The 12,156-nt window shown below is 39.8% G+C and overlaps 1 protein-coding gene across 7 annotated transcripts in view; it reads left to right on the forward strand.

The window, feature by feature from the left end:
- The first annotated feature begins 8,185 nt into the window (after positions 1 to 8,185).
- The window catches only part of LOC145653427 (nuclear receptor coactivator 3-like), a 74,198-nt gene continuing 70,227 nt past the window's right edge, over positions 8,186 to 12,156 (forward strand). For 5 of the 7 annotated variants that reach the window (XM_081706771.1, XM_081706772.1, XM_081706768.1 and 2 more), the window contains exon 1: positions 8,186 to 8,332. The gene's annotated coding sequence lies outside the window, so the exon portion shown is untranslated. Of the gene's footprint in view, positions 8,516 to 12,156 lie in introns of all 7 variants that reach the window. The other 2 variants (XM_081706769.1, XM_081706775.1) reach the window with 1 other exon arrangement.

Here is a 12,156-nt window from a genome sequence, read left to right on the forward strand (position 1 = left end):
AGCCAATGAAGGCAGTGCAGCAGTGGAGTGACGTGTGAACTTCAGTAGCTTGAGGACCAGTTGTGCTGCTGCATTCTGGACAAGTTGTAGAGATCTGATGGCTGGAAGACCAGCAAGTAGCAAGCTAATGTACAAGCACCTAGGCAGCTTCCTGTGAGAGATGATACAAAGGAAACATCTGCAAGACCAGGTCGGATGTGAAACATGATTTGAAAAGGAGAACTGGTTGTCCAAATTATGCTCAGGCTACAAGCAGCTTCAGATGGTGATACCAGGGAGATACTGAAGAAAAATGTGAGGTCATGATAAGGGCTGGGAGTTCCTGGGAACAGAAGCTAGGTTTTACTGGGGTTGAGTTTCAAGTGGTGGGCTGTCATCCATGACGCAATGCCAGTCAAGTATGCTGAGATACATCTGTAAACCTGCGTGTCGGACAGTAGGAAAGAAAGAAATGGGCGTCATCAGCATTGCAATGGTAGGAGAAGCCATGAGCCAAGATATTACATCACCAAAACAATGACTATACAAGAGAAGAGAGGAGGGCCTAATCCTGAGCCCTGAGGGACACCGGTGGAGAGTCTACATGGATTGGATGTGGATTCTCTCCATGTTACCTGATATTACCATCCCTCCAGATAGGACTGAATCCATCTCCATGCAAAGCCAGTCACATGCAAAGCCAGGCTGGGGAGAACAGAGAGGAGAATGTTGTCACATCTCAGAACCATTCAAGCTACTCAAGCATCGTCATGGGCACAGGAAGTGATTTGTTCCCAATGTGGTGGATTTTATTGCCAACCCCAAAACTTTGTGTGACAGCAAACCAGTGCACAAATCATGCAGTGTGCACCTGGTTTTACACTAACCCTCTCCACTAATGCTGAACTCTCAGCATCCTTCTTAAACCCACACTTTCTGTTCAGCCACACCTTAGTTCTGTTTCCTGAACATTAGTTTTGTTTCAACCTTCTTCATTACATTATATATTTCAACCTAGTTCTGTTTTCAACCTTCTTCGTTATATTGCCCAGCTCTATGCGTCTCTTAACTTTCATGATGTTGAAATTCATTTTTTCATTACGTCACATGTTGATACTCACTCGGTTCTCCCCTGATGACCTACTCACTTACAGTAGGAAATCTGCACATCTCTGGCCTCATTCCGCTGTCTCACAGGCTTCCAGTTACAACATGTCTCCAAAATAATATTTACAGTTGGCATCTTTTTTGTCACTCTAACCAAACTCTGGAATACGTTACCTCAACACCTCCCAGTTTGTACCAGTCTTGCAGTTTCAGTGTTTAAACAGGCACAGAGTTTAAACAGCAGAGCAACTTGGCTTTGTGTTAATGAGCTCACCTGGATTGTTCTAACATGATTGTAGATCTGGTCTTAACTAAAAATAAAGTGATGTGTCTGAGCCTGGGGAAATCGAGATGATAATATACGTGTTTATTGGTAAAGAGCAATATCGAGAGCTCGCCTTCAAAGAAGAGAAAAAATTTCCAGTGTGAGCCAATTTTAAGAAGATCGAAACAAAGCTGGCTTGAACAAGCATGAATACATTAAAAACATCATTTCAGCCATTCAAACCATGTCAGTTGATGAAATGGTTTCAGTTTAGATAAACTAGACCCAGATGTTGAGTCTCGCGTGCTGATAATTTTGGTTGATTATCCCAGCTTGTCATCCTTGCTGAATTCATCTAGAATTACTAAGTTTCGTCCACAGTATAACAAGAGGGAATCGATCACCTTTGTTTCAGGCCGCCCGACCTTTCAAGCTTGCTTGAAAGTAATTCAGTGAATCTGTTGCCGCAGTAACGTTGAAAAGACGTTCGTTTAGATTCTACCATTACTTGGATTAATTCAGTTAAGAAATATGATTTTCAGCTGTTTGCTGGTAACTGTCCATGTGGTGCTGAATGAAGAAAGAAACTGAAAGAGATGACAAAGCCCCTCTTTGAGGTCTAACCTTTTTGCAGGAAAATCAGAGTGAGAAGGAAGTTCTGCTGATCTAGGTATTTAAAACACCTGCCTGCCATGTGCTTTTAGACACACCCTCTTTCTACCATTTGACACTAGCTTGCTCTATGCATTGCTGATGGTGCTGCCACCTGCTGGATTGGGATGGTACCTACAATAGCCTACCACCACCTGATATTAATATTAATTTCTACACATGAGAATAGCAATATCTACATACATGCAATAATTTAGAAATTTGAACCATGCATATATATTTGTTCTACATTTTGTAAATAGATTCTGCAATTGTGGCCTTCTAAAAGTCATTAATTAGAGGTGAGCGTATTTGTGTCTATGTGTTTCTCCTAGTTCCTGATTCCCTCCTTCTGAAAGCCAAAGTTATTGATGCCAGTTTCCCCTAGACACTAAAGTTTGTGCACACACAATGTCCATATGACCAGTCTGACATTAAAAGCTGATGCTAACTGCAATGTCCAACGAAACATTTTTCCCCAGAGTGGATCCTGGGCCAGTAGAGAGGTTTTATTGGCCACTTTTATATTTTTACGGGCCCAGGAAACTGTCAATTTATTAATAATATATACTTGCACAAGTTGTAGTGAACATTATGTAGTTGTAGGAAATCCTATGAGAAATGCCTTACAGTAGCCTAAGCCTAACACCTTAGAATTGTCTAAACCTTAGTATTACAGCAGTCGAGTTTTTGCAGTGCCTCACCACCTCCTACCACTGCCCACCATATGACGGTGGTGACAGTGTACATGGCTGTTTGGTTTTGTTGCACATGGTCTATGTTTTGGTTCTTTGCCACAACTCCCTCAGCTGGTGCGTGTTGTGCCTCATTCGTCCCACCACATGGGGGTTATGGTGAACCTTTTATAAGCTGTTTGTGTTTCTTTGACTGTCAGTCATTATTGGCACGTTGGCTTTTTTGTTCCAGTTAGCGCATTATAATGTATGGTTTCATTTTCTGTTTATTTCATTAAACTCTTCAGTTGAAGACTTGCATTTGAGTCCCTTATTTTCCATATGTTCTATGTGACACAAGGAAAGAAAAACAAATCGAAAGTATGGATCAGTTTCTTAGCATCCTGCAGATGGAGTTGTGGTCTCATGTTGTATTGCTTAAATGATAAACTGCATATGCAGTTTAGCAGTTAAATCAGTATATAGACATGACATTCAAACTTATAACACTTATGCAGTCAGGTTGAAATATTTGATTTTCCTTGATGAAATTGAAGAAAAAAATGTCAGATACTTTTGTGGACAGCACATTGTTAAATGTCAGAGTGCATCACTTTTTTTATTGTAACTTTCAAAACATAATTTAATTTTATGCATTTTTGACTGCTCTGCATAAAAAGCAAACCAAAACAAGTCATTTCTGTTTTACATCCTACTGTAAATATTTCTCACCAGTATACTGTATGCTGTCGAGGAATAAACCATTTAAAGCAGGCATCAAGTCATCAGCATCAGCTGAGAAGAGACTTTGTCTTGAAGCTGCATTAGCACCATTGACATTAGTGTCCAGAGGACATGTTTGGCAGTTGTTGTGAAGATTGTTAGATTTAGGAAGTGGTAGATGGGTTAAAATATTTGAAACTGTTGGCATGTGTTATGAACAAGGAGCAACAGATAAATGAAAAGGTATATTGTAATTGATCTGATTATTTACCAAAATCACAGTAATAATGAGAGCGAGGATCAAAACTAGAGTAGACAGATTACTGAACCAAGGATCTAACCCCAACAAGCACAAAGTGAAAAAAAAATTTGTCCAGGTCAAAAACCAGCAAAAACAATCAGGCAAACACACCCAACAAGAGAAAAACAGAGTTGTTACCATAAACCTCAGCAGAACCCTTCATGTACACTACAGCAAGGTGGTAATACATCACAAAGGACACAAACTTATATAGGCAGAGGATAATTGATTACAGGTGTGATCAGTAATCTGGTGATTGTATGAGTGTGTCATGATCAGGTGATGCTTCTTTGATTATGTTCTCAGGATTCTGGGAGTTGTACTTTAGTTCATGAGTATGCAAGAAGGGCTGTGTGACAAATACTTCCATTTATTTCCAAGATCCTGGAAAAAGATGTAGCTCAGCAGCTGAACTCATACTTGAATCAGAACCAGATAGATAAAGTATTTCACACAGGGTTTAGGCCTCATCCTAGTACAGAGACAGAGCTGATTAAAGTAGTTAATGACCTGTTGTTGGCTTCTAACTAGGGTTTTATCTTTTTTCCTGAAAGTGCTTGTTCTGAATTTGACATCATAGCTCACAACATTTTACTAGATAGACTCAAAAATGTCTATTAGGGGATTAGGGGAATAGCACTTTCCTGGTTTCAATTTTATCTAGCCAGTCGCTACCAGTTTGTCAACATAAATGCAGACCTTTCAGCATACAACAAGGTTAGCTATGGTGTCCCACAAGGATCTGTTCTGCCCCTTTTTCTTTATATATGCTACCTCTAGGTGACATTATATATATCATCTTAGCATTATTGTGGAATGCATAAAGGACGTCCAACACTGAGATGTTGAGGAATTTTCTCTCACTTAATCCTGAAAAACAGAAGTGCTTCTATTAAACCCAGAAACAGCTAGGCCCTCACTCTCTAATTACTTAATGAACCTCAATGGTCTCCCACTCACTTTTTCTTCAAAAGTCCTAGATCTTGGAGTCATTATGGATCCTATGGAATAAACCTCCTGTAAATGGTCAAGGTTCAGACACAGTTTCAATATTTAAGGCTAGGCTGAAAACCTGTATAGTCAGGCATTTTATTAACTACTTCCCATCTTAGGTAAAGGTGTAAATATGGGGGTCCGTGGGCATTGAGAGTTGTGGTAAACTGGGATGTTATCAATGCTGTCAATTCACCTCTCTTTTGTCACTCAAGTTTGTTGACTGAGAGTGGTGGAGTGTTGATGTTCCAGGGTGCCCTCATCCCTGTGTTTCCTTCTGGCTCTTTCTTTTTATCTGTGCTGCTATAGCTAGATCTGCTGGAGTCCATCACTGCACATTATAGTTCCCTAATTTACACACCCTTGTACCTGGACATGCCTAATCTAGTCTCTCTTTCTGCCGAGGTCCACCTACACCTGATGTCATGTTGTTACTGAGCCTCGTCTCAGCTGCCATGGCTCCTCCCACCACCCCCTGATGTCCCGTGCTGTAGCCCACAATACCTCCACCCCAGCCAACTACTTCTCTGTTGCCCTTCACAGATGTTCTCATGGAAGATGGGGTTTCAGACACACGCACACTGTCGAAACCAGACTAGGACTTGAAGAAAACCGAAATAGATATCGATTGCTTATATATTTTTATTATTTTGTCTCTCACTACTTATTTGACTCTGTATTGTTTATATTGTTACTATTGTGGTGTCCGTTGTTGGCCAGAGGAGGATGCCCCCCCCCTTCAAGTCTTGGTTCCTCTTAAGGTTTCTTCCTCATGCTCTAGGGAGTTTTTCCTTGCCACTGTCGCCCTTGGCTTGCTCACTGGGGGCTTGGACTCAAACATTTGTAAAGCTGCTTTGTGACAACTCCCATAGATATCTACTATTGCTCTGAAAAGGACGCACACATGGAATATAATAAAATTTGGATAACGGTTTGTACGATTGTGTACACACCAACCAGAAATCTGTATTTTGTCTAACACCAGAACATTTTTAAACTGGCTCTGCTGCTAACATATGTCAGAATGCTATGCTTCAGTGCCAAAATGTGTGCACATCATTGTGATATCATCTTAGTTTACAAACTTTGAAAGAGTCTATTTGTGAGATAGTGAGGCTACATCCAATGTTGCATATACTAAATAGAATGTTAAAATAGTACTCAAGGGATGGTCAGTGAGAAGAAGATGTAACTGATAATGGCTTGCCTCTACACTACGGGTTTTGTGCTTCAATCCACCAATGAACATTCTTCTAATTATGTCTCTCGAAGGTGAATATGGCCATTTTTGTGTTTTTTGTACACAAGTAAACAACATAAATGGTTATTATTAACATTGATTATCTTAATGGTCAGTAGTCTTATTATTTGACTACAGTTAGACAGCATGTTCACTGGGTAGCACTCTAAGACCACAACTGGTCTTAAATTTTGACTCCAATAACTGCTTATAGATAACTGCTTCTATGTACTTATTAAACCAAATTAACAGTATGAACATAGCATGCCACATTGTATAATTAGCATACAATTGTGGAAGAACATGTTATGCTGACACAATAATATGGATTATACATGTTAGCTAGCTCTCAGTTAGGAGGACATCTAAAGTCACTTGTTAAACGTGACCATGCTGACGGGTTTAACAAAACATGTCTTGGTATATCATCAAAACTTAATCTATCCATATTAATAACATTAAATCTCACTCTCAATCACTATCCAATTTTCAGCATTTTATAAATTAACACTTAATGGACACACTAACAGAGGAGATCTTGAACACATTGTCTTTGAACTTCACGACTTCCATTTTCATGTTAAGCTAAAGTTATTATTCTTGACATGAGCTCAGCACCTGGAACAAACCACTGACAGGTGCAGCAGAACAGTCCAATCAATACTGGCCTTTTTAACAGTTAGTGTGTCCCATACACTAACCGGTGCATTGTATCACTCCTATACACCAGTACGTCATATCACTCCCAATGTGAAGTTCACTGGATCACTAATGACAAACATCTTAAATAATGATTTTATGGTCATATGTATTCAGAACACAGGGTATTAAAAATATATAATTCTACTCTTATTACTCTCGTATCACTGCCTTAAACTGGTCCATCATATCACTGCCATACACTGATCCATTGTCTTAATGCCATACACCAGTCCATCGTTTCACTCCTATACGCCGGTCCATTATATCACTCCCATACACCAGTCCGTCATATTTCAGGACCAATCTAGACTGGGTTGTAACAATCCAGGTAGCCAGCTAACCTGGGTGGAAAAGTGTTTCGCTAGCTAGCTAGCTGACCCACTAGCTAGCTGACATGAAAAAACAGATCGCTTGGTTAATAACATTCTGAACATTGACCTTTGTGATTTCAAAAAAGAAAAATAAGGATGAAGGAATACGGTTCTCACTAGTAGCCAGCTTTATTGACTGGTGCAATTTCTATACTTTAACATCTCTGGCATAATTGTATAATATCTGCAGTTCACTTTTTGTATGTGTAATAATTCCCTCCCCCAATAACCCATGTGTACATTCATTTATTCAATAACCCCTGTGTACATTTATTTATCCATTTACCCTTGTGTACATTTATTTATCCTTATAGTTTTATATCATATAAGTGAGCATGCTCACCCTAACAGCACAAGACTAAGAAGAGTAGAATTATATATTTTAATGCCCTGTGCTCTGAATACATATGACCATAAAATCATTAAGATGTTTGTCATTAGCGATCCAGTGAACTTCACATTGGATTTTACAGTCTGCTTTAATGGTTTAAACAGAATAATAACATGCAATAAACAGAGCAATAATGATGCACTAACACGTGTATATATAAGATGTGTTTTCATCAAAGCTTCTTTATCATATAGTTTTATACTGGTGATACATTAATGACATTTTAAAAACTTCACATGAATCAAATCTAATGCACTTTACTGTATGAAGTCATATAATGATGCACTACCGTTTGTACCTTTAATATGTTTCAAACAAAGGGGGGAAATAGCACAATGTGTTTTGTCACATTATTAACTGTATTGGCAAATAACATGACTATGTTTGGATGTGTGGTGAATCCAATAATATGCATTTTTGTAATTATATATATATCTCCATACACACACACACACAGAGTATATGTACAATGGGTTGTTAAACGAACGACACACACCGTGTGTGCAGGTCATTGTTTGCTTTCAGGGTGCCTATCAGGTTAACAGGACTATAAATAAATACCGTGGCATGTTGCACTCATGTCATCGTGCCAGCTGTCTACATTGGACTACAAGTTGCACCTCCTGTGCATACATGTATATGTAGTCCATTGTCACGAGGCCCACGTTGAAAAGTGTTGCCGGTTAAGACAGAAGTGACTTCATTACCCAGAAATCCTCACCGTCGGCTACAAGCGGGCTGACCACTCTCGGGGAGTGTTTCCCATTTAAACAAACACAGTACCGAAGATGGCGGAGAGAGAATTGTTAAAAAATAAATAAATAAAAAGGAAGCACAATAATATTAATAATAATTAAGACGAATAAGACGAAAGAAAAAAAACCCGTAGAAGAAGTAGAAGAAATATATGCTGTCCTCGGGATAGTAATAAATAGGTAAGTTAGGTGCGCTACTTTTTTAGTGAACCTTTGTCTTATGCGATCCGCCAGTTAGTATCACGCGCGGCAACATTGTGCTGGTGTTGATATCACGGAAACGCTCGCGCTTCGCTCGCAGACGTTCTTGGTGACTTGCACGCGAAACAGCCTTTACGCCGCACGTGCTGGTTTATTTGGACGGTAAGCCAGTTTCAGTCCCATGTAATGCTCTGAGAGATTTAAGTTCGCTTGCTTCAAGTGTACCCAATCGTTTAATTGTTTCTGGTTTTTGGTTATATTGTTGTGTTTCTGAAATTGTTAAAGTTTTAGGCGAGGTACTGGTAACTTATTAAACGGCACGCATCACACGCAAATAAAGGATGTCCAAGGCAAGACAAGGCAAACCGTTTTTGTCCAAGTTTCACCGTTAATCTTAACGGGTTGCGACTTATTCCGTAGATTTCAAATATTCTACATGTTGCGTTTATTGTAGAGGTTGTAGCAGCGATTGGCGAAGACTAATTTTAAATGTCCCCAATTCAGTTCACACAGTCAGCTAGCTAGACAGATTCTGTTTTCCTGTACATACATTTTTTCCCGTATGCCATTCGCTGCACATGCCAGAGAGACCATAAACACAGATGCACGATTAGGCAAATCTTAGTTTCTGTACATGTCGTTGGGGCTATCCAAATAAAAATGCTTTTGCCGACAACGAAGATTGTGGTTCGAAACGGAACCGGGGTCGTTTAGATTTAATGTTCCAAAATCATGTTTCTGTTTTAAATACTTACAAGTAATTTGTAATGCAAGTATTATACAAATGCAAAATCTCTTAGACTTTTTTGATGGACTAGTTTTACGCGCTGTATTGGATGGAGTATTATGTGATGTGGGAGGGTATACGAGAGCACGCTGTCCAACCAGGTGTCATTGGGCATAAATATTACAGCAACAATCTGGATACGGCCAGGGGCGTCCACGATAATCGAAATTACACAAGCCAGGTGTTCGCTACACACGCGAACTTATTTTTATAACATACATTTAGGAATCATTCTACTTATATGGGAACACATCTCACATAGAAAGGTTTGACAGAAGAGTAGCAAAATGCCTTCTAAACAAGTGCTAATAAATTAGTCATCTACGTTCATCTAAGATTTGTTGTAAACCAGCAAAAAGTTACTTGTCAGCTGTATATACTTGGTGTTGAATGCATATCAAGAAATATCAGTTTTCCAGAATTGTCTGTGTTAAAAAACCTTAACGGGCAGATATAGACACTGTCACCATGTTTTGTTCTGACGACTCTGTACAGTCGAGGTAAGTGTAGTGAAAAGCACATAACGGTGTTTCTGTGCTGTATGCAACACACTGTATTTCATTTGTATGACCAGACTTGCTTGTGCTTGTTTATTATTGTTGATTTATAAATTGAAACATTATATTTGTTTGTTTAAAAGAAACTTAGCTTCTATGGTTATATATAGCACAAATATAATAGGAATAGCTAGCTAACCAGCCTTAACTAGCCTTCTGCTTTGTGGCAACTGCAGATGCCCATTTCGGAAACATAAATAAGTTTAACCAAGAACTCAGTCTGATCACACAGACTGGCTTCAGTATATGGAGCACAACTATGTGCTACTGTGTTTCCAGCTCCTGTTTGGTCCTGGGTAATGTGAGGTGGCAAATCAAATTGCATTGCTCATTTGTAAATTTTGATGATTTCCATCCAGTTATTCCACAGTTATAAAACCTATTGTCCTTCTTGGCCAGAATTTTTGGTTGGTTGTTATATGCAGGTAAGGTCTAGACTGGGATGGGCAATTTTATATGCAAACGGACAGTGTGATTGCTTGTCTTATTCCAACCCAGCAGGAGCTTACCTTTTTAATCAGTTGAGACCAATTGAGACCAGTTGTGACCCAACTGAGACCAGTTGAGACCAAATGATTAAATAGGTGGAATCAGGTGCAGCTATTGCTTGGCAGTTCCATCCCTGTGGTGGATGAGATGTATGTTGTGGCAATAGAACAATCTGAATGAAGAGCCTCCAAACACTGCCTCCTGCAGGCAGTGACAGAGATTGTTTCTCTGCAGAACATTAGTTATCTTTGTCAACAATCTCTCTGAGGTTAAGGACAGATATTAATGAAGTGTTAACCACTCACTCCTTGCATTTCCACTTTATTAGTGAGCTGCCTAACACTTGTCTGAATGTGGAAGGAGTAAACAATCTCAGCTTTATTTAACACAGTGTTCATGTTAAACTGCTTGCTGCTTGACCTGCACGAAGAACTGCAGCAACTGGGGAAGTTTATAGAAGAGCCTTATTGGTCTTACTGGAGCCTTTGAGCATGATGATAAATGCAATATCACAGACCTCTGTCATACTACTGATAGATTCTACTGAAAGAGCATCCCTTTCTTGACAGATTTTACAGATATATAGGTCTTGAGTTCTCTCTTACCACTTTTTCAACCTCAGTGCTGGTGCCAGTGCCACCGACAAACATGGTTCCCAGGATGAAGTAAATTTTACGAGAACTTTACAAAACTGGGCTGCCCTTCCACTGGCTGGAGAACTGGATGATTACATATCTGATGGTCATACCTCAGTCTGGAAACAGAAGTCAACAGATGACATCAAAACAATATTGATCGCATTGTTTGCTTGCAAGTTTTAGTTCTTGCTTTGAGAGCATATAGTCAATAAATAATTATTTTAGCATCTCAACCTGACATAGAGGAATTGTCATAGAGGACAAGTATGTGTAAGATGATGAGCGCTATGTGTATTTTTATGTTGTGATTGTTTATAGCTGTTAGGTGGCAGATAAAATATCAGATTATATGAACTGTAGAGAAGTGATGGAAAATGAAGACTGAATAACTTTACAAGTGACGGCAAGACCACACCCTTGCACCACCTGTGTCACAGGTTCATTGGCTCCAGACCTTCAGGTTTTATGGCACCAGACTGGCACTAACTTTGGTGGTTGAGAACCAGTCCTTTGGTGGTAGAAAAAGCACAGATTAGTTAAAAGTTCTGACATTGGCACAGCCACCATGTAGGTGGAAAAGTGTCTGAGGACAGCAGGATAAGGAGAGATATGAGCAGTGACTCATGGGTTTAGAGAGATTCCGAAGAGAACACCATGTATGGTACGTTCCCTGGTCTTGTCCATTCTCTGCCTCTCACTTTCAACACCTTACCTGGCCTACCTGGGTCCACTGGATACTTGCTATTACATTATCTCCATGCTTTCTAAAAGAATGGCTGAAACAGAGATCACTGACCCAGAAATGGGGCTCCAGCAGACACTGGAGCACTGGAGAAAAGATGATGAGAAACATGTGGAGATACTGTTCGCTGCTGTCCATAAGGGCTTTACACTAGATGGAGCAAAAAGCCAGCCTGTTCAGTTTGGCTGACAAGCCTTGAGTTTCAACCGGAACAACATTTTAGCTTTGACTCTACAATGCAACACAGGAGGCACGTACCCTTAATTGTAAATATGTAATAATGTAAGTAGGATTAATTGCTACATGTAAACTGTTAGATGAACAAATCCATGGAAAAAGTAGTTTTTCCTTAAAGATGCGTTAAATATATTTGAAAGAAGAAAGAGCCCCTTAGGTCCCCCTAGCGACTTACAGAGGGCATCTAACCACTGGTGAACTGGGTGGCCGGACACCGCCACACTGCCTTGCCTGTGACAAACCACGTGAGGCTCGATGGCATGACTGAGGTGACAGTGATGGATGGTGTCTGCCAAACAAAGAGGGGGGAGATGAAGGCAGCAAGGAGGTGCTGACTGGCTCATGCGCAGGAG

Source organism: Electrophorus electricus, chromosome 24 (genome assembly GCF_041902795.1).
Source record: "Electrophorus electricus isolate QZ-2024a chromosome 24, ASM4190279v1, whole genome shotgun sequence".
Classification (NCBI taxonomy): domain Eukaryota; kingdom Metazoa; phylum Chordata; class Actinopteri; order Gymnotiformes; family Gymnotidae; genus Electrophorus; species Electrophorus electricus.